Source organism: Neovison vison, chromosome 3 (genome assembly GCF_020171115.1).
Source record: "Neovison vison isolate M4711 chromosome 3, ASM_NN_V1, whole genome shotgun sequence".
NCBI classification, from domain to species: domain Eukaryota; kingdom Metazoa; phylum Chordata; class Mammalia; order Carnivora; family Mustelidae; genus Neogale; species Neogale vison.
The window spans coordinates 115,909,503-115,936,180 of record NC_058093.1 but is presented as its reverse complement, the minus strand read 5'-3'; the positions used below and the strand labels follow the sequence as shown (position 1 = coordinate 115,936,180).

The window sequence follows — 26,678 nt, the reverse complement described above, 5'->3', positions numbered from 1 at the left end:
CAAGCTTTGTGGTAGGGCTAGCGCGTGTTATGCAGACCGGCACGGCTCCCACCCCCTCACTGGAACTAGAACCCATGCATTCTCAGGCACGCTGGCGGCTTAGGGACCAAGAGCGTTTTCTCCGCTGCACTCTCTCTGCCTCAGCGCCAGGGAGGCTGTCTGGGACCAGGGACTTAAGCCCCTGTCCCTAGCCGCCCCGATTCCCACAATTTCCCCCCGTGATCCTTTGCTTTTTTGGAGTGCTTTCAACCAGTCTCCAAGTTAATGCTGGTCCCCAAATGCAGGGCACTCTCGCTCGCATTGGGGTATTACTTTCCAACCGGTCGCCTCTGGTGGCTCCCTCCCCCTTTTGTTTATCTTCCAATATCAGTCCGCCATTCCCATTCCGCTTTACCTGCCCACTGGTGTCTTCTGCCCCTGTAGAGATCCAGACGTGTATAATTCTGATCTCAGGCTGATTTCATGGGTGATCGGAGTTCTTTGGTAGGTAATCAGCTCACTTTGGGGTACCGTCTGAAAAGGCGCCTCTTCCTACTCCCCCGCCATCTTGTCCCCCCCAAGTGCTTTTTTTTTAAAAGATTTTATTTATTTATTTGATAGACAACGAACACAAGTAGGCAGAGAGGCAGAGAGAGAGAGCAGGGGGGAAGCAGGGAGCCTGTAGTGGGGACTCGATCCCAGGACCCTGAGATCATGACCTGAGCTGAAGGCAGAGGCTCAACCCACTGAGCCACCCAGGTGCCCCCAAGTGTTTTTTTTTTTTTTAGTTTTTTTTTTAAGATTTTATTCATTCATTTGACAGACAGAGTAGGCAGAGAGGCAGGCAGAGAGAGAGAGAAAGAGAGGAAAGCAGGCTCCCTGCTGAGCAGACAGCCCGATGCGGGAATTGATCCAAGGACCCTGAGATCATGACCTGAGCTGAAGGCAGAGGCTCAACCCACTGAGCCACCCAGGTGCCTCCCCCCAAGTGCCTTTTACAATTTTTAATAGACATATCCTATTTGCAGAAAAAACTGACCAATATAGGACATTATTTTTAAAAGGAAACATTTTAAAACTAGAGATTGGGAGAATGGATTACACTTTAAAATTATATCTAAGAGTACAAATGCTGTAGCACATTAGGACCTTGCCTCTGATATTTAACAGTGTGTCAGAGGCACTATTCTTGGCCATGTGGGCTTCCAATTTAAATCTGGGGCAAAAATGTAAAAAGGAAATTCCACCACAAAATGAAATGCACATACTTCTTCAATGACCACAGAAAAAAAGGAATCAAGAGGTTTTCCAAAAGAGTTTACAAGAGCTGAGTCTTACATCTAAAAGTGGCTTTTACCAAGTAAAACTTAGAGGTGGAACGTCTTCAGGAAGCACAGGGACATGAGAGAACATGCTGAGGAACACAAGTTTAACCGAAGGTGCATGGTAAGAAGTGGCAAAGATGAGCTGATAGGTAGGACAGAGCCAGACCGTGACCAGGCCTCACAGGTCATTCAAGGAAAAAAGGCAATACCTCCTCAGGCAATCAGGCAGCCATCAGGCAGCAACCAAGAATTCTAGGCAGACAAGCTACATGAGCTCTATGTTTCCTAGAGAGATCACTGGACACCTGGCTGAGCAAAGCTCCTCCAAGAGTCCAGGTGTAGGTCTGTACTGTAGAGATTTGCAATTAATGAAGTTCACACTGAACTGAAAAATTAAAGAATGAGGACTTAAATTAAGGTGATATATCCTGGGGGTGGAGGAGTGAGACATTACCAATAAATTATTTTCAATAAACTTTAGACAAGTAATTTGGCATCAAGATATTTCATTATTGCATTAGAAACTTCCAAAACTGACATAAATCACAGCATAACTGGAGGAACCAAGAAATCATCCAGTTCTATGAATTTCAGCGAACTTCAATTAACTGCAACCCACAGTTTAAAATCCCAACCTGCATATGTGTCTACACATACATAATATCCTTCAATATGATATTTTTAAAGCTTTTATCCACAAAGTAATGGCAATAAACAGACACTGTGTATACTGAAACTTTTAAGACACCCTAAATCACTGAGAAAAAAAAAAATCTATGAAACATCATTACATCGAATTTCACTTAGTCTGGACAGCCACATTCCACAATCCTCACAAATGTTCAATAAAGATTAAAAAAAAAACACTGTAATTGCAGAATTTCATGTTGCTAAGATTCACCAAAATCAGAAATGATTTCTTCATAAAGAATGCTGAGGCATTCTTTGTACATTTACAGGTTTGGTAGACAAGAAGAGAGGCCCTGGGGTTATCAGGAGTGGTCTATTATGTACTTATAAGTTGGGGAGGGAATAAGTTAGGGATGGTGTCAGTCTCTAAGTAATTTTGGAAGCAAGGTTTCTAGGACCTTGAGGGGCTAGCTATTGTTTTGGGGAAAAGGTTATTCATTACCAGTAATAAAACCTTTATGTGAGACCCTTTCGATATCAACCAGTGGGCCATATGCTTGGGAATGTTTGTCAACACTATCTTGGAGGTTTAGAGATAAAGTTTCCAAAGGAATTGTAAAAGTAGACTTATAGTATCCTGGTTGGGGGTAGGGGTCAGTCAGGCTAGGATTTCCCTTTGCCCTTAGCAAAGCCTTAAGGTGGGGGTAGTTGAGTCCCTAGAGGACGGTCACTCTGCCTGTTTTAAGGGCTTGTCAGTAGGTAAGAAAATTTAATAATTTTTCTTCTGCCTCTGTTTCCCACATCATTCCCCCCTGAACTATGTTGACCCTTAAATCTTTACGGTAGTTGGAGGTGGAAGGTCTCATCTTCTGTAACTTCTTCCTGGTGAATATGGGTGTAGAGTTGTCCCTACTTACTCGGTTCAACATTGATCAGTTGAGGAATGTGTAGGGAAGTTACGAAAGAGGGAGGCAGCTGAATCTAGCGCTAACAGTGAGGAAGTGTCTCTGTGCATGGTAAGGATCATCTGTCTTTGTGAAATCATTGCAAAAATGGAGCTCGGCACCAAGCAGAGAAACACTGAACAAGGCAACACATTAAGATTATCAAGGCCATAAGGATGAGAATGCCAAAAAGGAGATATTTAATTGTTGGCCACAGTCCTCCTTTAAACCAGGAACTTAACCAATCACTGAGAGAGAGAGAAGGATACTGCAGAGCCTCAATCTGGGTATTCTTATCTTTTATTAGTCCTGTGACATTTCTGTGATATTCTGGGATGTACACACAATATACTGCTTTGATAATTGCACATGTGTCACCCTATGCTGCTGTCAGGACATCTAACGCCATCTTACTTTGCAGGACTGCCTTGCGCATCTGTGAGACTTTGATATTAAGTAAGGAGATGCTATTTAGTGAATCACTGAGTGCCTTTGCAGTATATTTATTAAGGGCTTCTACATGCCAAATGACATCCTCTAGTCCCACAGATGGAGCAAAAATGGATGTGAAGTGATCATACCATTTAAAAACAGATCGTATCCATCTTTGCTTTAAACTGGGAGATTATCTGGAGTAGTGATGATTTTTGTATCGTGCCCATGAATCCGGGCAAATCCTAAGGTGCAGCGACCTATCCACCCTGGAGAAGCTAGGGCCACAGGTTAGTTCCACATATCCAGTGGGTTCCGTCTGGAGCTGTCCATCCAATGTCAGGTCACCTTACCCAATCAGTAGCAAACCAGTCAGTAGCCTGGAGTACTATTATTTCGGAACACATTTCTAATGATAGCCGTCCCAGATGTCGTGTGCATTTTGCCCATGTATCATATGTATGATTTCTTTGTTCCTGGCATAAAACTGCCTTTTGACTGAGCTGTTCAATGGTGGGTAGGACCCAAAAATATGTATCCCAAATTTGATATATGCTATCCTTGGTATAGTGATGAGGAGGGTTTTGTAGCATAGGCTTAGGCCCTAGTTGTTGGGTATTAATTTGTGGGCTTGTAAGGTCAGTTAGGACTTTAATAGTTTCAGAGTATGAAAATGTTTGGTCATGTCCTGGTGAACTCCATGTTTCACTGAGGATGGGCCAGGAAGAAACATCTGGATTAGTGATACAGTTATCCTGGTACATACTGTCTCCATATATTATATCTGAAATATAATCCTGCAGGGAATGCCAATCAGTGCCCTGTGAAGGCAAAACACACCAGGGTAACCTGGATGTACTTGACATAGGCAAAATTCCACATATCCAACAAACTGATTATGGAGTTCAGTATAATGCTGTGCCCACTGTAGAAAGGAACAGTCAGTTAAGATAGGTGAAAGTAAGATAAAGAGAATTACAACCTTCATTTTGGTTTGAAGAGAAGTTTGAGGTCTTCTATGGGTTCAGAGGAGTAAGAAGGCACATTCATTTGCTCACTGGGTTCCTGTGAAGGAGGTTAGGGTTTTATTCTAGATATACGCACCCAGGAAGAGTGTCTTTCTAGCTTTCCCACAGTGGAAGTACATAGTATGACCCGATATGGACCTTTCCATTTTAGATGTAGGCTTTCTGTTGTATGTGATTTCCAATTTTTTTTAATAAACCATGTCTCTGAGATTTACATGGGGTTGGTTTTCAGCTATAATTAAATCAGGTTTGGGGAGTACATGATAAGTATCTTCACTGAGTATCTTATAAGTTAAACCAGACTCTAGTGAGTAATTTAATAAGGCATAATATACTTCATCTAATAACAGATCTACAGAAAGAGATATTATATATATATATAACTCATTACAACATAATAATAATTATAATAATTATTTAGTGCTTCGTGTGTATGCATTTGTAAAATAAGAGGACAGTCATAAATCCTTAAGATTGTATATAATAACAGTGAAATAAGGATTCTTGATACACAAGGTCTCATTCTGGGGAAAACAGCTGGAGAACAGTATGCAGTTTTTAAATGACGGAGGGGAAATACGCATTCGGTTATGAGAAAGGGAAGGAGAACAAGACCAAATATTAATAAAAGGGAAAACAGCTTTTTCTTCCATCTTTCCATGCCGCAGTAACAGTGTGAACAAATGTCTCACAGATGCCCTCAAGAACATTAACAAGGCTAAAAGGGAGAGGTGAAGGCCAGGTTCTTAGGAGGCCCTGCACCAAAGTTATCATCCCGTTTCCTCACTGTGATGATGAAGCATGAGTACATTGGCAAATTTGAAATTATTGATGACCACTGAGCTGGGAAAACTGCTGTGAACCTCATGGGCAAGTTAAACAAGTGTGGCATGACTGGCCCTAGACATGTATAACTGAAAGATCTAGAAAAGTGGCAGAATATTTCCATCCCCTCAGTTTGGTTTCACTGCATGGAAAAATTCTTCTGGCATCATGCACCATGAAGAAGGAAGAATCCAGGCAGGAGGGAAAATCCTAGGATTCCTTTTTCCTAGAAATATAATACACATGGCACGTGAAATGCCTCAATGGGGAAAAAAAAAGAAAATAAATTACAGTCAACTGATGTTTGACAAGGGTGCCAAACAATTCAATGGGGATAAGAACAGTATTTTACTCCCAAGCAGCCACATGCAAATAATGAAACAGGAGTCCTGCCTCACACCATACAGAGAAAATAACCCAAAATGCATCAAAGACATAAATGTAAGCATTAAAATGATAAAGTTGGGGATGTCTGGGTGGCTCAGTTGGTTGGACGGCTGCCTTCCGCTCAGGTCATGATCCCAGAGTTCCCGGATTGAGTCCTGCTTCAGGTTCCCAGCTCCACAGGGAGTCTGCTTCTCCCTCTGACCTTCTCCTCCCTCATGCTCTCTCTCATTGTCTCTTTCTCAAATAAATAAAATCTTTTAAAAAATAAAAATAAAATAAAATGATAAATTTTTCAGAAGAAAACACAAGGGTAAATGTTAGTGGTCTTGAATCTAACGGCGGCTCCTCAGCCATAACACCAAATTACAAGCAACTTAAAAAAATAATAAACAAATAAATGGGACTCAACCAAAATGTCCCAGTTTTGTGCTTCCAAGGACCCCATTGACCAAGTCAAAAGACAAGCCACTAAATGGGAGAAAATATTTGCAGGTCATATATAAGGAACACACATTCAGACTGTATGAAGAATTCTTACAACTCAAATAAAAAGACAGCCCAGTTAAGAAATGAGCAAAGAACTTGAATACACATTTCTCCAATATTCAAATGTATACATTAATATATAAATGTATATATAAATATATTTTACATTATCTTATATTTATATAAACATACATTTATGTAAATATATATTTATATTCTTAAATATGTATTTAAATATAAATAGAATATGAAATGTATATATTTAAAATACATATAAGGTATATATAAAATATATGGGAGAATAAGCACGTGAAAATATGCTCAACATCACTAATCATTTGGGAAATGCAAATCAAAACCATGGTGAGATACCACCTCCCACCCACGTGGATGGCTACTATCAAAAAACCCAAAAGCAGGTGTTGGCAGGATGTGAAGAGCTGGAACCTGTAAATTGCTGGTGGGCTTGGAAAATGGTGCAGCCACATTAGAAACGGTTTAGTCGCTCCTCAAAATGCTGAACACAGAGTTGCCATATGACACACCAATATCACTCCTGTGTATAGAGCCAAGGAAAAAACTATGCCCACACAAAAAATTGTGCATGAAGGTTTAGGGTTTATTCGTAATAGCAAAAAGGTGAGAACAACCCAGATGTTCATCAACTGATGAACAGATAAATAAAATGTGATCCATCCAGCCAGTGGAATATTATTCAGCCTTGAAAAGGAATAGAATTTTGATATGTGCAACGACACAGAGGAGCCTTGAAAACATTCTGCTGATTGAGAGAAGTCAGTCACAGAAGACCACATATTGCATAATTTGATTTATCTGAAATTTCCAGAATAGCTAAATCTACGGAGACCGAAAGTAGATTAGCAGTTGCCTAAGACTGGTGGTGATGGCTAAAATTTTCTTTTGGCGATGATGAAAATGTGCAAGTAGTTCAGTATAGTATAGTTAACTATACTGAAAGCCATTAAATTGTCCACATTAGTTGGTGAGTGGTATGGCCTGTGAATTATATCTCAATTAAGCTGTCATCGAAAAATGCAAAGAACTTCTGTATTTATCAAGTAGAAAAAGAATGAACTTGATTAAAAACATCAAAAATGGGGAAAATAAAAACAAAGAAAATAAGATGGGAGGAATAAAATCATGACTATTTATCATTACTTTAAATATGTACAGACTGACTTCTTCTATTAAATCAAAGAGCCTATCCGGGGGTTACAGATCCACGCTGTTCAAGAAACATACTTAAATAGGCAAAATGGATTGAGAATGTACCAGGCGAGGAGATACCATGCAAAAGAGAAAGCCGGAATGGCAAAATTCATTGCAGACAAGTTGGGTCTAAAGTTATAGGTACTAAGATGAAGAGGGACATTTTTAAAGGCAGAGTTTGGAAAGAAGATGTAAAAGGTATAAGCAGGTATACATCTAACAACATAATACCTAAAGACTCTAAAAATGCAAGAACAAGGTAAAATTTTAGCTTTTCAAATGGGAGTATCTACTAGAAGAAGGGAAAAACAAGGACACACAGAAAATAGACATCCTTATTTCCCTCGGAAAACATTTCTTTCTTACACCCAAGAAAAGCCATATTTGTTTCTCAACATTTCCTTAGCGATTCGGGGTCTCTTCTGATTCCATACAAATTTTAGGATTATTTGCTCCAGCTCTTTGAAGAATGCCGGTAGAATTTTGATCGGAATGGCATTAAAAGTATAGATTGCTCTAGGCAGTATAGACATTTTAACAATGTTTATTCTTCCGATCCAAGAGCATGGAATGGTCTTCCATCTTTTTGTGTCTTCTTCAATTTCTTTCATGAGTGTTCTATAGTTCCTCAAGTACAGATCCTTTACCTCTTTAGTTAGGTTTATTCCAAGGTATCCTATGGTTCTTGGTGCTATAGTAAATGGAATCGATTCTCTAATTTCCCTTTCTGTATTTTCATTGTTAGTGTATAAGAAAGCCACTGATTTCTGCACATTGACTTTGTATCCTGCCACGCTGCTGAATTGCTGTATGAGTTCTAGTAGTTTGGGGGTGGAGTCTTTTGGGTTTTCCATATAAAGAATCATGTCATCTGCGAAGAGAGAGAGTTTGACTTCTTCATTACCAATTTGGATACCTTTTATTTCTCTCTGTTGTCTGATTGCTGTTGCTAGGACTTCTAATACTATGTTGAACAAGAGTGGTGAAAGTGGGCATCCTTGTCTTGTTCCTGATCTCAATGGGAAGGCTGCAAGCTTTTTCCCATTGAGGATGATATTTGCTGTGGGTCTTTCATAGATAGATTTGATGAAGTTCAGGAATGTTCCCTCGATCCCTATACTTTGAAGCGTTATAATCAGGAACGGATGTTGGATTTTGTCAAATGCTTTTTCTGCATCAATTGAGAGGACCATGTGGTTCTTCTCTCTTCTCATATTAATTTGTTGTATCACATTGATTGATTTACGAATGTTTTTTTTTGACTTTTTTTCCAATTTATTTATTTTCAGAAAAACAGTATTCATTATTTTTTCACCACACCCAGTGCTCCATGCAAGCTGTGGCCTCTATAATACCCACCACCTGGTACCCCAACCTCCCACCCACCCGCCACTTCAAACCCCTCAGGTTGTTTTTCAGAGTCCATAGTCTCTCATGGTTCATCTCCCCTTCCAATTTACCCAAAAGCACATACCCTCCCCAATGTCCATAACCCTACCCCCCTTCTCCCAACCCCCCTCCCCCCAGCAACCCACAGTTTGTTTCGTGAGATTAAGAGTCACTTATGGTTTGTCTCCCTCCCTATCCCATCTTGTTTCATGGATTCTTCTCCTACCCACTTAAGCCCCCATGTTGCATCACCACTCCTTCATATCAGGGAGATCATATGATAGTTGTCTTTCTCCTCTTGACTTATTTCGCTAAGCATGATACGCTCTAGTTCCATCCATGTTGTCGCAAATGGCAAGATGTCGTTTCTTTTGATGGCTGCATAGTATTCCATTGTGTATATATACCACATCTTCTTGATCCATTCATCTGTTGATGGACATCTAGGTTCTTTCCATAGTTTGGCTATTGTGGACATTGCTGCTATAAACATTCGGGTGCACGTGCCCCTTTGGATCACTACGTTTGTATCTTTAGGGTAAATTCCCAGTAGTGCAATTGCTGGGTCATAGGGCAGTTCTATTTTCAACATTTTGAGGAACCTCCATGTTGTTTTCCAGAGTGGTTGCACCAGCTTGCATTCCCACCAACAGTGGAGGAGGGTTCCCCTTTCTCCGCATCCTCGCCAGCATCTGTCATTTCCTGACTTGTTGATTTTAGCCATTCTGACTGGTGTGAGGTGATATCTCATTGTGGTTTTGATTTGTATTTCCCTGATGCCGAGTGATATGGAGCACTTTTTCATGAGTCTGTTGGCCATCTGGATGTCTTCTTTGCAGAAACGTCTGTTCATGTCCTCTGCCCATTTCTTGATTGGATTATTTGTTCTTTGGGTGTTGAGTTTGTTAAGTTCTTTATAGATTTTGGACACTAGTCCTTTATCTGATATGTCGTTTGCAAATATCTTCTCCCATTCTGTCAGTTGTCTTTTGGTTTTGTTAACTGTTTCCTTTGCTGTGCAAAAGCTTTTGATTTTGATGAAATCCCAACAGTTCATTTTTGCCCTTGCTTCCCTTGCCTTTGGCGATGTTCCTAGGAAGATGTTGCTGCGGCTGAGGTCGAAGAGGTTGCTGCCTGTGTTCTCCTCAAGGATTTTGATGGATTCCTTTCTCACATTGAGGTCCTTAATCCATTTTGAATCTATTTTTGTGTGTGGTGTAAGGAAATGGTCCAATTTCATTTTTCTGCACGTGGCTGTCCAATATTCCCAATACCATTTATTGAAGAGGCTGTCTTTTTTCCATTGGACATTCTTTCCTGCTTTGTCGAAGATTAGTTGACCATAGAGTTGAGGGTATATTTCTGGGCTCTCTATTCTGTTCCATTGGTCTATGTGTCTGTTTTTGTGCCAGTAACTTGCTGTCTTGATGATGACAGCTTTGTAATAGAGCTTGAAGTCTGGAATTGTGATGCCACCAACTTTGGCTTTCTTTTTCAATATCCCTTTGGCTATTCGAGGTCTTTTCTGGTTCCATATAAATTTTAAAATTATTTGTTCCATTTCTTTGAAAAAGATGGATGGTACTTTGATAGGAATTGCATTAAATGTGTAGATTGCTTTAGGTAGCATAGACATTTTCACAATATTTATTCTTCCGATCCAGGAGCATGGAACATTTTTCCATTTCTTTGTGTCTTCCTCAATTTCTTTCATGAGTACTTTATAGTTTTCTGAGTATAGATTCTGTGCCTCTTTGGTTAGGTTTATTCCTAGGTATCTTATGGTTTGGGGTGCAATTGTAAATGGGATTGACTCCTTAATTTCTCTTTCTTCTGTCTTGTTGTTTGTGTAGAGAAATGCAACTGATTTCTGTGCATTGATCTTATATCCTGACACTTTACTGAATTCCTGTATAAGTTCTAGCAGTTTTGGAGTGGAGTCTTTTGGGTTTTCCACATAGAGTATCATATCATCTGCGAAGAGTGATAATTTGACTTCTTCTTTGCCGATTTGGATGCCTTTAATTTCCTTTTGTTGTATGATTGCTGAGGCTAGCACTTCTATTACTATGTTAAATAGCAGTGGTGATAATGGACATCCCTGCCGTGTTCCTGACCTTAGTGGAAAAGCTTTCAGTTTTTCTCCATTGAGAATGATATTTGCAGTGGGTTTTTCATAGATGGCTTTGATGATATTGAGGTATGTGCCCTCTAACCCTACACTTTGAATGGTTTTGATCAGGAAGGGATGCTGTACTTTGTCAAATGCTTTTTCAGCATCTATTGAGAGTATCATATGGTTCTTGTTCTTTCTTTTATTGATGTGTTGCATCACATTGACTGATTTGCGGATGTTGAACCAACCTTGCAGCCCTGGGATAAATCCCACTTGGTCGTGGTGAATAATCCTTTTAATGTACTGTTGAATCCTATTGGCTAGTATTTTGGTGAGAATTTTTGCATCTGTGTTCATCAAGGATATTGGTCTATAGATCTCTTTTTTGATGGGATCCTTGTCTGGTTTTGGGATCAAGTTGATGCTGGCCTCATAAAATGAGTTTGGGAGTTTTCCTTCCATTTCTATTTTTTGGAACAGTTTCAGGAGAATAGGAATTAGTTCTTCTTTAAATGTTTGGTAGAATTCCCCCGGGAAGCCATCTGGCCCTGGGCTTTTGTTTGTTTGGAGATTTTAATGATTGTTTCAATCTCCTTACTGGTTATGGGTCTGTTCAGGCTTTCTATTTCTTCCTGGTTCAATTTTGGTAGTTTATATGTTTCTAGGAATGCATCCATTTCTTCCAGATTGTCAAATTTGTTGGCGTAGAGATGCTCATAGTATGTTCTTATAATAGTTTGTATTTCTTTGGTGTTAGTTGTGATCTCTCCTCTTTCATTCATGATTTTATTTATTTGGGTCCTTTCTCTTTTCTTTTTGATAAGTCTGGCCAGGGGTTTATCAATTTTATTAATTCTTTCAAAGAAACAGCTCCTAGATTGGTTGATTTGTTCTATTGTTTTTTTGGTTTCTATTTCATTGATTTCTGCTCTGATCTTTATGATTTCTCTTCTCCTGCTGGGCTTAGGGTTTCTTTCTTGTTCTTTCTCCAGCTCCTTTAGGTGTAGGGTTAGGTTGTGTACCTGAGACCTTTCTTGTTTCTTGAGAAAAGCTTGTACCGCTATATATTTTCCTCTCAGGACTGCCTTTGTTGTGTCCCACAGATTTTGAACCGTTGTATTTTCATTATCATTTGTTTCCATGATTTTTTTCAATTCTTCTTTAATTTCCCGGTTGACCCATTCATTCTTTAGAAGGATGCTGTTTAGTCTCCATGTATTTGGGTTCTTTCCAAACTTCCTCTTGTGGTTGAGTTCTAGCTTCAGAGCATTGTGGTCTGAAAATATGCAGGGAATGATCCCAATCTTTTGATACCGGTTGAGTCCTGATTTAGGACCTAGGATGTGATCTACTCTGGAGAATGTTCCATGTGCACTAAAGAATGTGTATTCTGTGGCTTTGGGGTGAAATGTTCTGAATATATCTGTGATGTCCATCTCATCCAGTGTATCATTTAAGGCCTTTATTTCCCTGTTGATCTTTTGCTTGGATGATCTGTCCATTTCAGTGAGGGGAGTGTTAAAGTCCCCTACTATTATTGTATTATTGTTGATGTGTTTCTTTGATTTTGTTATTAATTGGTTTATATAGTTTGCTGCGCCCACGTTGGGGGCATAGATATTTAAAATTGTTAGATCTTCTTGTTGGACAGACCCTGTGAGTATGATATAGTGTCCTTCCTCATCTCTTATTATAGTCTTTGGCTTAAAATCTAATTGATCTGATATAAGGATTGCCACTCCTGCTTTTTTCTGATGTCCATTAGCATGGTAAATTCTTTTCCACCCCCTCACTTTAAATCTGGAGGTGTCTTCGGGTTTAAAATGAGTTTCCTGGAGGCAACATATAGATGGGTTTTGTTTTTTTATCCATTCTGATACCCTGTGTCTTTTGATTGGGGCATTTAGCCCATTAACATTCAGAGTAACTATTGAGAGATATGATTTTAGTGCCATTGTATTGCCTGTAAGGTGACTGTTACTGTATATTGTCTCTGTTCCTTTCTGATCTACCACTTGTAGGCTCTCTCTTTGCTTAGAGGACCCCTTTCAGTATTTCCTGTAGAGCTGGTTTGGTGTTTGCAAATTCTTCCAGTTTTGTTTGTCCTGGAAGCTTTTAATCTCTCCTTCTATTTTCAAGGATAGCCTAGCTGGATATAGTATTCTTGGCTGCATGTTTTTCTCGTTTAGTGCTCTGAAAATGTCATGCCAGCTCTTTCTGGCCTGCCAGGTCTCTGTGGATAAGTCAGCTGCCAATCTAATACTTTTACCATTGTATGTTACAGACTTCTTTTCCCGGGCTGCTTTCAGGATTTTCTCTTTGTCACTAAGGCTTGTAAATTTTACTATTAGGTGACGGGGTGTGGGCCTATTCTTATTGATTTTGAGGGGCGTTCTGTGAACCTCCTGAATTTTGATGCTCGTTTCCTTTGCCATATTGGGGAAATTCTCCCCAATAATTCTCTCCAGTATACCTTCTGCTCCCCTCTCTCTTTCTTCTTCTTCTAGAATCCCAATTATTCTAATGAGGTTTTGTCTTATGGTGTCACTTATCTCTCGAATTCTCTCCTCATGGTCCAGTAGCTGTTTGTCCCTCTTTTGCTCAGCTTCTTTATTCTCTGTCATTTGGTCTTCTATATCGCTAATTCTTTCCTCTGCCTCATTTATCCTAGCAGTGAGAGCCTCCATTTTTGATTGAACTTCATTAATAGCTTTTTTGATTTCAACTTGGTTAGATTTTAGTTCTTTTATTTCTCCGGAAAGGGCTTTTATGTTCTGGAGAGGGTTTCTTTAATATCTTCCATGCCTTTTTCAAGCCCGGCTAGAACCTTGAGAATTGTCATTTTGAACTCTAGATCTGACATATTACCAATGTCTGTATTGATTAGGTCCCTAGCCTTCGGTACTGCCTCTTGTTCTTTTTTTTGTTGTGAATGTTTCCGCCTTGTCATTTTGTCCAGCTAAGAGTGTATGAAGGAGCAAGTAAAATACTAAAAGGGTGGCAACAATCCCAGGAAAATATGCTTTAACCAAATCAGAAGAGATCCCAAATCATGAGGGGGGATTTCTCCCCCCTCACGATTGGGTGAGGGATCTCCTCTGATTGGGATCTCCTTTGATTGGGATCTCCCAATCCCTTCTGATTGGGATCTCCCAATCTCCTCTGATTGGGATCTCCTCTGATTTGGTGATAAAAAGAGGTTCAAAAAGAAAGAAAGAAAAAAAAGAAAAAAAGAATTAAAAAAAAGAGATTGAATTAAAAATTCAATCAAGAATTTAAAAAAGAATTAAGAACAAAAAAGATTGAAGAGATTAGGATCTCTTCTGATTTGGGGATAAAAAGAGGTTCAAAAAGAAAGAAAGAAAAAAAAAGAAAATAAAGAATTAAAAAAAAGAAAATGAATAAAGAAAAGTATAAAAAAGAAAGAAATATATATATTAGATAATCTAGTTAAAAAACGTTAAAAAGAAAAGGGTAAAAGTTATAAAAAATTTTAGCAGAAGAAGAGAAAAAAAATGAAAAAGAAAAAAATTAAATTAACTGCAAGACTAAAAAATCACAGGCAGAAAGCCATGAGTTCCGTGGTTTGTTTTCTCCTCCTCTGGAATTCTGCTGCTCTCTCCTTGGTATTGAAACTGCACTCCTTGTTAGGTGAACTTGGTCTTGCCTGTATTTCTTGTTGATCTTCTGGGGGAGGGGCCTGGTGTAGTGATTCTGAAGTGTCTTTGCCCCAGGCGGAATTACACTGCCCTTACCAGGGGCCGGGCTGAGTGATCTGCTCGGCTTTGCTTTCAGGAGCTTTTGTTCCCTGATCGCTTTCCGTAGAGTTCCGGAGGACAGGAATACAAATGGCGGCTTCCTGGTCTCTGGCCCGGAGGAGCGGAGAGCCCAGGGCCCCGCTCACCTGTGCGCCCTCAGCGAACAGCTCCCAGCAACTCACGTCTGCCTGACCTCCGGCCGCGCTCCGAGCTCACCGAGCTTGCGACCGGTTCAAGGCAACTCCGAGCTGCGAGCTTACTGTCAGCTCTGTCTCTGCAGCCGGCTTTCCCGTTCCAATAATCGCAAGGTCTGCGACACTCAGACACCCCCGATCCTTCTGTGACCCCGCGGGACCTGAGGTCACGCCGACCCCGTGTGGGCTTCGCCCCGGTTTAGCTTCCGGAGCGATGTCCCTCAGCGGAACAGACTTTTAAAAGTCCTGATTTTGTGCTCCGTTGCTCTGCCGCTTGCTGGGAGCCGGCCCCTCCCCGCGGGGTCTATCTTCCCGTCGCTTTGGATTCACTACTCCGCCAGTCCTACATTTCAGAAAGTGGTTGTTTTTCTGTTTCTAAAATTGCTGTTCTTCTTCTCTTCGATCTGCCAATGGATTTGCAGGTGTTTGCAATCTTTAGATAAGCTCTCTAGCTGATCTCCTGTTAGCTGAGGTAGTCTCAGCCTGCTACTTCTCCGCCATCTTGACTCGTCCCCCTGATTTACGAATGTTGAACCATCCTTGTAGCCAAGGGATGAATCCCACCTGATCATGGTGGATAATCTTTCTTGGTGATCAGAGCTTTGTAATAAAGCTGGCGGCATCACCTTACCTGATTTCAAGCTTTATTACAAAGCTGTGATCACCAAGACAGCATGGTACTGGCATAAAAACAGACACATAGACCGGTGGAACAGCGTAGAGAGCCCAGATATGGACCCTCAACTCTATGGTCAATTAATCTTTGACAAGACAGGAAAAAATATACAGTGGAAAAAAGACAGTCTCTTCAATAAATGGTGCTGGGAAAACTGGACAGCTATATGTAGAAGAATGAAACTCGACCATTTTCTTACACCGTACACAAAGATCAACTAAATGGATAAAAGACCTCAACGTGAGACAGGAATCCATCAGAATTTAGAGGAGAACATAGGCAGTAATCTCTTTGATATCAGCCACAGCAACTTCTTTCAAGATACGTCTCCAAAGGCAAAGGAAACAAAAGCGAAAATAAACTTCTGGGACTTCATCAAAATCAAAAGCTTCTGCACAGCAAAGGAAACAGTCAAAAAAACAAAGAGGCAACCCACGGAATGGGAGAAGATATTTGCAAATGACAGTACAGACAAAAGGTTGATATCCAGGATCTATAATGAACTCCTCAAACTCAACCCACACGAAACAGACAAACACATCAAAAAATGGGCAGAAGATATGAACAGACACTTCTCCAATCAAGACATACAAATGGCTATCAGACACATGAAAAAATGCTCATCATCATTAGCCCTCAGGGAGATTCAAATTAAAACCACATTGAGATATCACCTTACACCAGTTAGAATGGCCAAAATTAACAAAACAGGAAACAACATGTGTTGGAGAGGATGTGGAGAAAGGGGAACCCTCTTACACTGTTGGTGGGAATGCAAGTTGGTGCAGCCTCTTTGGAGAACAGTGTGGAGATTCCTCAAGAAATTAAAAATAGAGCTTCCCTAGGACCCTGCAATTGCACTCCTTGGTTTTTACCCCAAAGACACAGATGTCGTGAAAAGAAGGGCCATCTGTACCCCAATGTTTATAGCAGTAATGGCCACGGTCGCCAAACTATGGAAAGAACCAAGATGCCCTTCAACGGAAGAATGGATAAGGAAGATGTGGTCCATATACACTATGGAGTATTATGCCTCCATCAGAAAGGAAGAATATCCAACTTTTGTAGCAACATGGACGGGACTGGAAGAGATTATGCTGAGTGAAATCAGTCAAGCAGAGAGAGTCAATTATCATATGGTTTCACTCATTTGTGGAGCATAACCAATAGCATGGAGGACAAGGGGCGTTAGAGAGGAATAGGGAATTTGGGTAAATGGGAAGGGGAGGTGAACCATGAGAGACTATGGACTCTGAAAAACAGTCTGAGGGGTTTGAAGTGGCGAGGGTGTGGGAGGTTGGGTACCAGGTGGTGGGTATTATAGAGGGCACGGCTTGCATGGAGCACTGAGTGTGGTGAAAAAATAATGAATACTGTTTTCTGAAAATAAATAAATTGGGGAAAAAAAGCCATATTTGTAAAGATTAATTGCATACTAGGCAACAAAGGAAACCTTTACAAGCCTTCCAAATTAAAGATTTAAAGAACAGTTCTTTTATCACAATCCAGTAGAATCAGAATTAGATAACCTGGTAACAAAAAATTGAAACTACATACAAGTTAAGAAATATAGTCTTCAATCAAAGAAGAAGTCATAAGAGGACTGAAGAAAATCTTGAAAGCAATGGAAAGGAGACTATTTCGTACCAAAACTTACAGAAGACACCAGAAGTTATACTCTAAGTAGACTTAAGTGTCAAATGTTTTCAATTTCAAACATTTTTTTGAATAAAAGAAACTGTACTCATTTAAACCCATCAGAAAAGGGCAGCTCAATAAATCAAAAGAAAGGAAGTAATTATAATAAAGATAAATTTTTAAACTAATAAAAAATATGAGGGGCAAATAAACTCAAAGTTGTTTCTATGAAAGACTAATGAAATAATAAAAAAACTTCACATGCCCTATTAAGGATAAGAGAGGGGGAAGATGGGGTGTGGGAGGAGGTGGGGAGAGGGGGAAGGGGGATGGGAGGGGGATTTCAGGGAGGAGGGGAGAGAGAGCGGGAGAGAGAAAGAGAGTTGCAAAACAGATAAGGATTAGGAACAGAGATTATAAAAGCAAATGCATAATTACTAAACAGCAAGGCACTTTATACTAATCAATTTGATAACCTAGAAGAAATGATGATTTCCTAGGAAAACAAAATCATCAAAATGATTCAAGAATGGAGGGAGGAGGAGTCAAGATGGCGGAGAAGTAGCAGGCTGAGACTACCTCAGCTAGCAGGAGATCAGCTAGATAGCTTATCTAAAGATTGCAAACACCTGCAAACCCATCGGCAGATCGAAGAGAAGAACAGCAATTCTAGAAAGAGAAAAATAACCACTTTCTGAAAGGTAGGACTGGCGGAGAAGTGAATCCAAAGCCACGGGAAGATAGACCCCGGGGGGAAGGGCCGGCTCCCGGCAAGTGGCGGAGCAATGGAGCACAAAATCAAAACTTTTAAAAGTCTTTTCCGCTGAGAGACATCGCCCCAGAGGCTAAACCTGGTGAAGCCCACGTGGGGTCAGCATGGCCTCAGGTCCCGCAGGGTCACAGAAGGATCAGGGGTGTCTGAGTGTCGCAGAGCTTGCGGTTATTGGAACAGGAAGCCGGCTACAGAGACAGAGACGACAGTGAGCTCCCAGCTCCGTGTTACCTGGAACCGGCCACAGGCTCAGTGAGCTCGGAGTGTGGCCGGAGGTCAGGCAGACGGGAGTTACTGGGCGCTGTTCTCTGAGGGTGCACTGAGGAGTGGGGCCCCAGGTTCTTGGCTCCTCCGTGCCGGAGGCCAGGAGGCTGCCATTTGTATTCCCGTCCTCCGGAACTCTACAGATAGCGCTCAGGGAACAAAAGCTCCCAAAAGCAAACTCCAGCGGATTACTCAGCCCGGCCCCTGGTAAGGGCCGTGCAATTCCGCCTGGGGCAAAGACATTGAGAATCACTACACCAGGCCCCTCCCCCAGAAGATCAACAAGAAATCCAGCCAAGACCAAGTTCACCTACCAAGGAGTACAGTTTCAATACCAAGGAGAGCAGCAGAATTCCAGAGGAGGAGAAAGCAAAGCACGGAACTCATGGCTTTCTCCCTGTGAATTTTTAGTCTTTCAGTTAAAGTAATTTTTTTTTCATTTCTTTTTATTCTTTTGCTAAAATTCTTTTTTAACTTTTAACCTTTTCCTTTTTAACGTTTTTTAACTATTTTATCTAATATATTTTTTCTTTTTATACTTTTCTTTATTCGTTTTCTTTTTTTAATTCTTTTTTTTCCCTTTCTTTGTTTTTGAACCTCTTTTTATCCCCTTTTTTCTCCCTCACGATTTGGGACCTCTTCTGATTTGGTTAAAGCATATTTTCCTGGGGTTGTTGCAACCCTTTTAGTATTTTACTTGCTCCATCATATACTTTTTTTTTTTTGGATATTTTCTTATTTATTCATGATTTTGGTATATTTTCTTCTTTTTTTTCAATTTATTTATTTTCAGAAAAACATTATTCATTCTTTTTTCACCACACCCAGTGCTCCATGCAAGCCGTGCCCTCTATAATACCCATCACCTGGTACCCCCACCCTCCCACCCCCCCGCCACTTCAAACCCCTCAGATTGTAATAAGTCAAGCAGAGAAAGTCAATTATCATATGGTTTCACTTATTTGTGGAGCATAACAAATAGCATGGAGGACAAGAGGCATTAGAGAGGAGTAGAGAATTTGGGTAAATTGGAAGGGGAGGTGAACTATGAGAGACTATGGATTCTGGAAAACAATCCTTCATATACTCTTATCTGGACAAAATGACAAGGTGGAAAAATTCACCACAAAAAAAAGAACAAGAGGCGGTACCGAAGGCTAGGGACCTAATCAATACAGACATTGGTAATATGTCAGACCTAGAGTTCAGAATGACAATTCTCAAGGTTCTAGCTGGGCTCAAAAAAGGCATGGAAGATATTAGAGAAAAACTCTCGGGGGATATAAAAACCCTTTCTGGAGAAATAAAAGAACTAAAATCTAACCAAGTTGAAATCAAAAAAGCTATTAATGAGGTGCAATCAAAAATGGAGGCTCTCACTGCTAGGATAAATGAGGCAGAAGAAAGAATTAGCAATATAGAAGACCAAATGACAGAGAATAAAGAAGCTGAGCAAAAGAGGGACAAATAGCTACTGGACCACAACGGGAGAATTCGAGAGATAAGTGACACCATAAGACGAAACGGCATTTGTATAATTGGGATTCCAGAAGAAGAAGAAAGAGAGAGGGGAGCAGAAGGTATACTGGAGTGAATTATTGGGGAGAATTTCCCCAATATGGCAAAGGAAACGAGCATCAAAATTCAGGAGGTTCAGAGAATGGCCCTCAAAATCAATAAGAATAGGCCCACACCCCGTCACCTAATAGTAAAATTTACAAGCCTTAGTGACAAAGAGAAAATCCTGAAAGCAGCCCGGGAAAAGAAGTCTGTAACATACAATGGTAAAAGTATTAGATTGGCAGCTGACTTATCCACAGAGACCTGGCAGGCCAGAAAGAGCTGGCATGACATTTTCAGAGCACTAAATGAGAAAAACATGCAGCCAAGAATACTATATCCAGCTAGGCTATCCTTGAAAATAGAAGGAGAGATTAAAAGCTTCCAGGACAAACAAAAACTGGAAGAATTTGCAAACACCAAACCAGCACTACAGGAAATATTAAATGGGGTCCTCTAAGCAAAGAGAGAGCCTACAAGTGGTAGATCAGAAAGGAACAGAGACAATATACAGTAACAGTCACCTTACAGGCAATACAATGGCACTAAATTCATATCTCTCAATAGTTACCCTGAATATTAATGGGCTTAATGCCCCAATCAAAAGACACAGGGTAACAGAATGGATAAAAAAACAAAACCCATCTATATGTTGCCTCCAGGAAACTCATTTTAAACCCGAAGACACCTCCAGATTTAAAGTGAGGGGGTGGATAAGAATTTACCATGCTAATGGAAATCAGAAGAAAGCAGGAGCGGCAATCCTTATATCAGATCAATTAGATTTTAAGCCAAAGACTATAATAAGAGATGAGGAAGGACACTATATCATACTCACAGGGTCTGTCCAACAAGAAGATCTAACAATTTTAAATATCTATGCCCCCAACGTGGGCGCAGCAAACTATATAAACCAATTAATAACAAAATCAAAGAAACACATCAACAATAATACAATAATAGTAGGGGACTTTAACACTCCCCTCACTGAAATGGACAGATCATCCAAGCAAAAGATCAACAAGAAAATAAAGGCCTTAAATGACACAGTGGACCAGATGGACATCACATATATATTCAGAACCATTCACCCCAAAGCAACAGAATACACATTCTTCTCTAGTGCACATGGAACATTCTCCAGAATAGATCACATCCTCAGTCCTAAATCAGGACTCAACCGGTATCAAAAGATTGGGATCATTCCCTGCATATTTTCAGACCACAATGCTCAGAAGCTAGAACTCAACCACAAGAGGAAGTTTGGAAAGAACACAAATACATGGAGACTAAACAGCATCCTTCTAAAGAATGAATGGGTCAACCGGGAAATTAAAGAAGAATTGAAAAAAATCATGGAAACAAATGATAATGAAAATATAACAGTTCAAAATCTGTGGGACACAACAAAGGCAGCCCGGAGAGGAAAATATATAGTGGTACAAGACTTTCTCAAGAAACAAGAAAGGTCTCAGGTACACAACCTAACCCTACACCTAAAGGAGCTGGAGAAAGATCAAGAAAGAAACCCTAAGCCCAGCAGGAGAAGAGAAATCATAAAGATCAGAGCAGATATCAATGAAATAGAAACCAAAAAAAAAATAGAACAAATCAAGGAAACTAGGAGCTGGTTCTTTGAAAGAAAATCATAAAATTGATAAACCCCTGGCCAGACTTATCAAAAAGAAAAGAGAAAGGACCCAAATAAATAAAATCATAAATGAAAGAGGAGAGATCACAACTAACACCAAAGAAATACAAACTATTATAAGAACATACTATGAGCAACTCTACACCAACAAATTTGACAATCTGGAAGAAATGGATGCATTCCTAGAAACATATAAACTACCACAACTGAACCAGGAAGAAATAGAAAGCCTGAACAGAGCATAACCAGTAAGGAGATTGAAACAGTCATTTAAAATCTCCAAACAAACAAAAGCCCAGGGCCAGATGGCTTCCCAGGTGAATTCTACCAAAAATTTAAAGAAGAACTAATTCCTATTCTCCTGAAACTGTTCCAGAAAATAGAAATGGAAGGAAAACTTCCAAACTCATTTTACGAGGCCAGCATCACTTTGATCCCCAAACCAGACAAGGATCCCATCAAAAAAGAGAGCTATAGACCAATATCCTTGATGAACACAGATGCAAAAATTCTCACCAAAATACTAGCCAATAGGATTCAACAGTACATTAAAAGGATTATTCACTACGACCAAGTGAGATTTATTCCAGGGCTGCAAGGTAGGTTCGACATCCACAAATCAGTCAATGTGATACAACACATCAATAAAAGAAAGAACAAGAACCATGTGATACTCTCAATAGATGCTGAAAAAGCATTTGACAAAGTACAGCATCCCTTCTTGATCAAAACTCTTCAAAGTGTAGGGATAGAGGGCACATACCTCAATATCATCAAAGCCATCTATGAAAAACCCACCGCAAATATCATTCTCAATGGAGAAAAACTGAAAGCTTTTCTGCTAAGGTCAGGAACACGGCAGGGATGTCCATTATCACCACTGCTATTCAACATAGTACTAGAAGTCCTAGCCTCAGCAATCAGACAACAAACGGAAATTAAAGGCATCCAAATTGGCAAAGAAGAAGTCAAATTATCACTCTTCGCAGATGATATGATACTTTATGTGGAAAACCCAAAAGACTCCACTCCAAAACTGCTAGAACTTATACAGGAATTCAGTAAAGTGTCAGGATATAAGATCAATGCACAGAAATCAGTTGCATTTCTCTACACAAACAACAAGACAGAAGAAAGAGAAATTAAGGAGTCAATCCCATTTACAATTGCACCCCAAACCATAAGATACCTAGGAATAAACCTAACCAAAGAGGCACAGAATCTATACTCAGAAAACTATAAAGTACTCATGAAAGAAATTGAGGAAGACACATAGAAATGGAAAAATGTTCCATGCTCCTGGATCGGAAGAATAAATATTGTGAAAATGTCTATGCTACCTAAAGCAATCTACACATTTAATGCAATTCCTATCAAAGTACCATCCATCTTTTTCAAAGAAACGGAACAAATAATTTTAAAATTTAAATGGAACCAGAAAAGACCTCGAATAGCCAAAGGGATATTGAAAAACAAAGCCAAAGTTGGTGGCATCACAATTCCGGACTTCAAGCTTTATTACAAAGCTGTCATCATCAAGACAGCATGGTACTGGCACAAAAACAGACACATAGACCAATGGAACAGAATAGAGAGCCCAGAAATAGACCCTCAACTCTATGGTCAATTAATCTTTGACAAAGCAGGAAAGAATGTCCAATGGAAAAAAGACATCCTCTTCAATAAATGGTGTTGGGAAAATTGGACAGCCACGTGCAGAAAAATGACATTGGACCATTTCCTTACACCACATACAAAAATAAACTCAAAATGGATGAAGGACCTCAATGTGAGAAAGGAATCCATCAAAATCCTTGAGGAGAACACAGGCAGCAACCTCTTCGACCTCAGCTGCAGCAACATCTTCCTAGGAACATCGCCAAAAGCAAGGGAAGCAAAGGCAAAAATGAACTGTTGGGATTTCATCAAGATCAAAAGCTTTTGCACAGCAAAGGAAACAGTTAACAAAATCAAAAGACAACTGACAGAATGGGAGAAGATATTTGCAAACGACATATCAGATAAAGGACTAGTGTCCAAAATCTATAAAGAACTTAACAAACTCAACACCCAAAGAACAAATAATCCAATCAAGAAATGGGCGGAGGACATGAACAGACATTTCTGCAAAGAAGACATCCAGATGGCCAACAGACACATGAAAAAGTGCTCCATATCACTCGGCATCAGGGAAATACAAATCAAAACCACAATGAGATATCACCTCACACCAGTCAGAATGGCTAAAATCAACAAGTCAGGATGCTGACTTGACCAGATGCTGGCGAGGATGCGGAAAAGGGGGACCCTCCTACACTGTTGGTGGGAATGCAAGCTTGTGCAACCACTCTGGAAAACAGCATGGAGGTTCCTCAAAATGTTGAAAATAGAACTGCCCTATGACCCAGCAATTGCACCACTGGGTATTTACCCTAAAGATATAAACGTAGTGATCCAAAGGGGCACGTGCACCCGAATGTTTATAGCAGCAATGTCCACAATAGCCAAACTATGGAAAGAACCTAGATGTCCATCAACAGATGAATGGATCAAGAAGATGTGGTATATATACACAATGGAATACTATGCAGCCATCAAAAGAAATGACATCTTGCCATTTGCGACAATATGGATGGAACTAAAGCGTATTATGCTAAGCGAAATAAGTCAAGCGGAGAAAGACAACTATCATATGATCTCCCTGATATGAGTAAGTGGTGATGCAACATGGGGGCTTAAGTGGGTAGGAGAAGAATCCATGAAACAAGATGGGATAGGGAGGGAGACAAACCATAAGTGACTCTTAATCTCACAAAACAAACTGTGGGTTGCTGGGGGGAGGGGGGTTGGGAGAAGGGGGGTAGGGTTATGGACATTGGGGAGGGTATGTGCTTTTGGGTAATTTGGAAGGGGAGGTGAACCATGAGAGACTATGGACTCTGAAAAACAATCTGAGGCATTTGAAGTGGTGGGTGGGAGGTTGTGGTACCAGGTGGTGGGTATTATAGAGGGCACAGCTTGCATGGAGTACTGGGTGTGGTGAAAAAATAATGAATACTGTTTTTCTGAAAATAAATAAATTGGAAAAAAAATAAAATAAATAAATAAATAAATAGTCATTCACCATTAGTAAACAAATTCTTTTTTCATAGCTCACTTAAAAGAATTATGTGATCAGTTATTTTTAACTTAGATCACTCAACCTATAAAGGTAAATACTGGGCATACTTCTCTTCTTTTATAATTAGATATTTTTAGGACTTCTAAAAATGGACATCAGGTTTCAAAAGTAAAAACACCTGAAATCTTCATAAATGAATTAAAATTAGCAAAAAGCTCCAGACTGCCTCAAGTTGAAGTCAGTAAATACTTGAAAAACCAATCAATTTCTTACTTATAAAATAAACTTTTTAAATTAATTATTTATTTATTTGGAAGAGAGAGCACAAGTAGGCAGAGTGGCAAGCAGAGAGAGAGAGGGAGAAACATGTTCTCTCTACTGAGCAGGGAGCCTGATGCAAGCCTCAATCCCCAGGACCCTGAAATCATGACCTGAGCCAAAGGTAGATGCTTAAATGACTGAGCAATCCAGGAACCCCAACATCTTCTTTTAACTTGGATTTCTATGTGATAAAGTAACATACCTACAAGAGCAGACAATTTTGGATTAAAAAATGGTTTATTGTATTTTATACATTCAAAGCAATGCTTATCAAAACACTGCCAGCATTTTGCACAGAGCTGGAACAAGCAATCTTAAAATTTGTAGGAACCATAAAAACCCCAGAGAGTCAAAATAATGTTGAAAAGAAAACCAAAGCAGAAGGTGTCACAATTCTCGACTTCAAGCTGTATTACAAAGCTATAATCATTAAGACAGTGTGATACTGACATATGTATGTAAGGACTTATTTTATTTTTTTATATTTTAGCCACAGGCTTCCATTGAGGTTAAACAATAACTTTGTTGTTTAACCCTTCATCTGTCCCCGCTCCCCTTCCCCCAGGGTACTTACTTAAAAACAAGTCCCAGAAACCAGCCTCAGGTAACAAAGCTCAAATACAAGGGTTAGTCAGGCCAGGTGGAGACATCCAATCAGTGGAGGGATGCACACTGTCTCCCCAGTTACCAAGGAGTATGGGCCCCGCCCTTTGGCAGCCTTTTAGGCGCCAATCCTAATCAAGGTAATAGGTTGGTTCAAATGTCTACTAGGGTAAATTGTAATTGCATGACTGTGCAGCTTTCTCTGTGTGTTACAGTTTCATTGGCCACCTGTGCGTGGCATGGCCTTTGCCCTTAAAAGCTTGTCTGTAAAACGCAGAAGGGTCGCCCTCTCTGTAAGAGGTACGGCCCTGGCTGGTCACTTTGATTCTTGATGCTTGGCATGAAATAAAGCTTTGCTTGACCTTCACTTTGTATCAGTCTCACTCCTTTCATCACGGATCCATTATTGGGGCATATCCTAGGGGGGCTTGTCCAGGATTAAATGACGAGAACTGGGACAGCATCAGAATTTCCGGGAAAAGCCTCTAGAGGTAAGAGGTAAGATCTGGGGATCCCATCTGTAGGGGGCCAGGAAACCCCCGCCAGCAGCAGGCTCTTGGTGAGGGCTGCTGGGTCTGGTTCTGTTCTGTGGCTCTTCCTGGCCAGCATCTGTAGCTCGTCCCAGTGAGCGTCTGTAGGAGGCCGGGAAACCCCTGCCAGCGGCAGGCTCTGAGTGAGGGCCGCTGGGTCTGGCTCTGTCTGTCTGGTTGCAGAGCTCCGGGTATAGCCCACCAAGGAGAATCTGGATGCAGCCATGCTCCCCAGGGCTGGAGAGGATGTGGGGATGCCCCTTCCCTCCACTGGTAGATTGCCAGGGGTTTTGAGTCCCCCTTGACAGTCGGGGGGTTTGAATCCCCCTAGGCGGTCATGGCCACGGGGGTTGAGTCCCCCTAGACAGTTGGGGGGTTCAAGTCACCCTAGGTGGTCACGGTCAGGGGACTCGAGTGCCCCTAGCTGGTCACTTCTGGTTCTGAACCATTGGGCCTGAGGTTGTCTTTGTTTTGTCTTTTTGTTGTCTGTTCTGTTGTTCATTCTGTTTGTAGGGGATGGAGAAAATTCCCACCAACAGCAGGTTCTGAGTAAGAACTGCTGGGCCTGTGGTTGTCTTTGTCTTGTCTTTTTGTTGTCTGCTGTGCTGTTTGTTGTGTGTGAAGGAATGGGGCAAGCAGAGAGTTAGGGGACTCAGACTTTCTTCTCTTCATTCCTCCTAATAGATGTGGGGCTTTTCCCTCACTCATTTCATGTGTTAAGGGCTATAACTGGAGCCAGCTGGGGTTAGTCTAACTCGAGACAGAGACTTTAAGGAATATTCCCAAGCAGCTGCCAAAACAAACTTTGTTTCATTCCTT

At 40.5% G+C, this 26,678-nt stretch overlaps 1 pseudogene; it reads left to right on the top strand.

Moving 5' to 3' along the window:
• Nucleotides 1–1,380: 1,380 nt before the first annotated feature.
• On the top strand, nucleotides 1,381–25,451 carry LOC122903550 (annotated as a pseudogene).
• The last annotated feature ends 1,227 nt before the right edge of the window (nucleotides 25,452–26,678 follow it).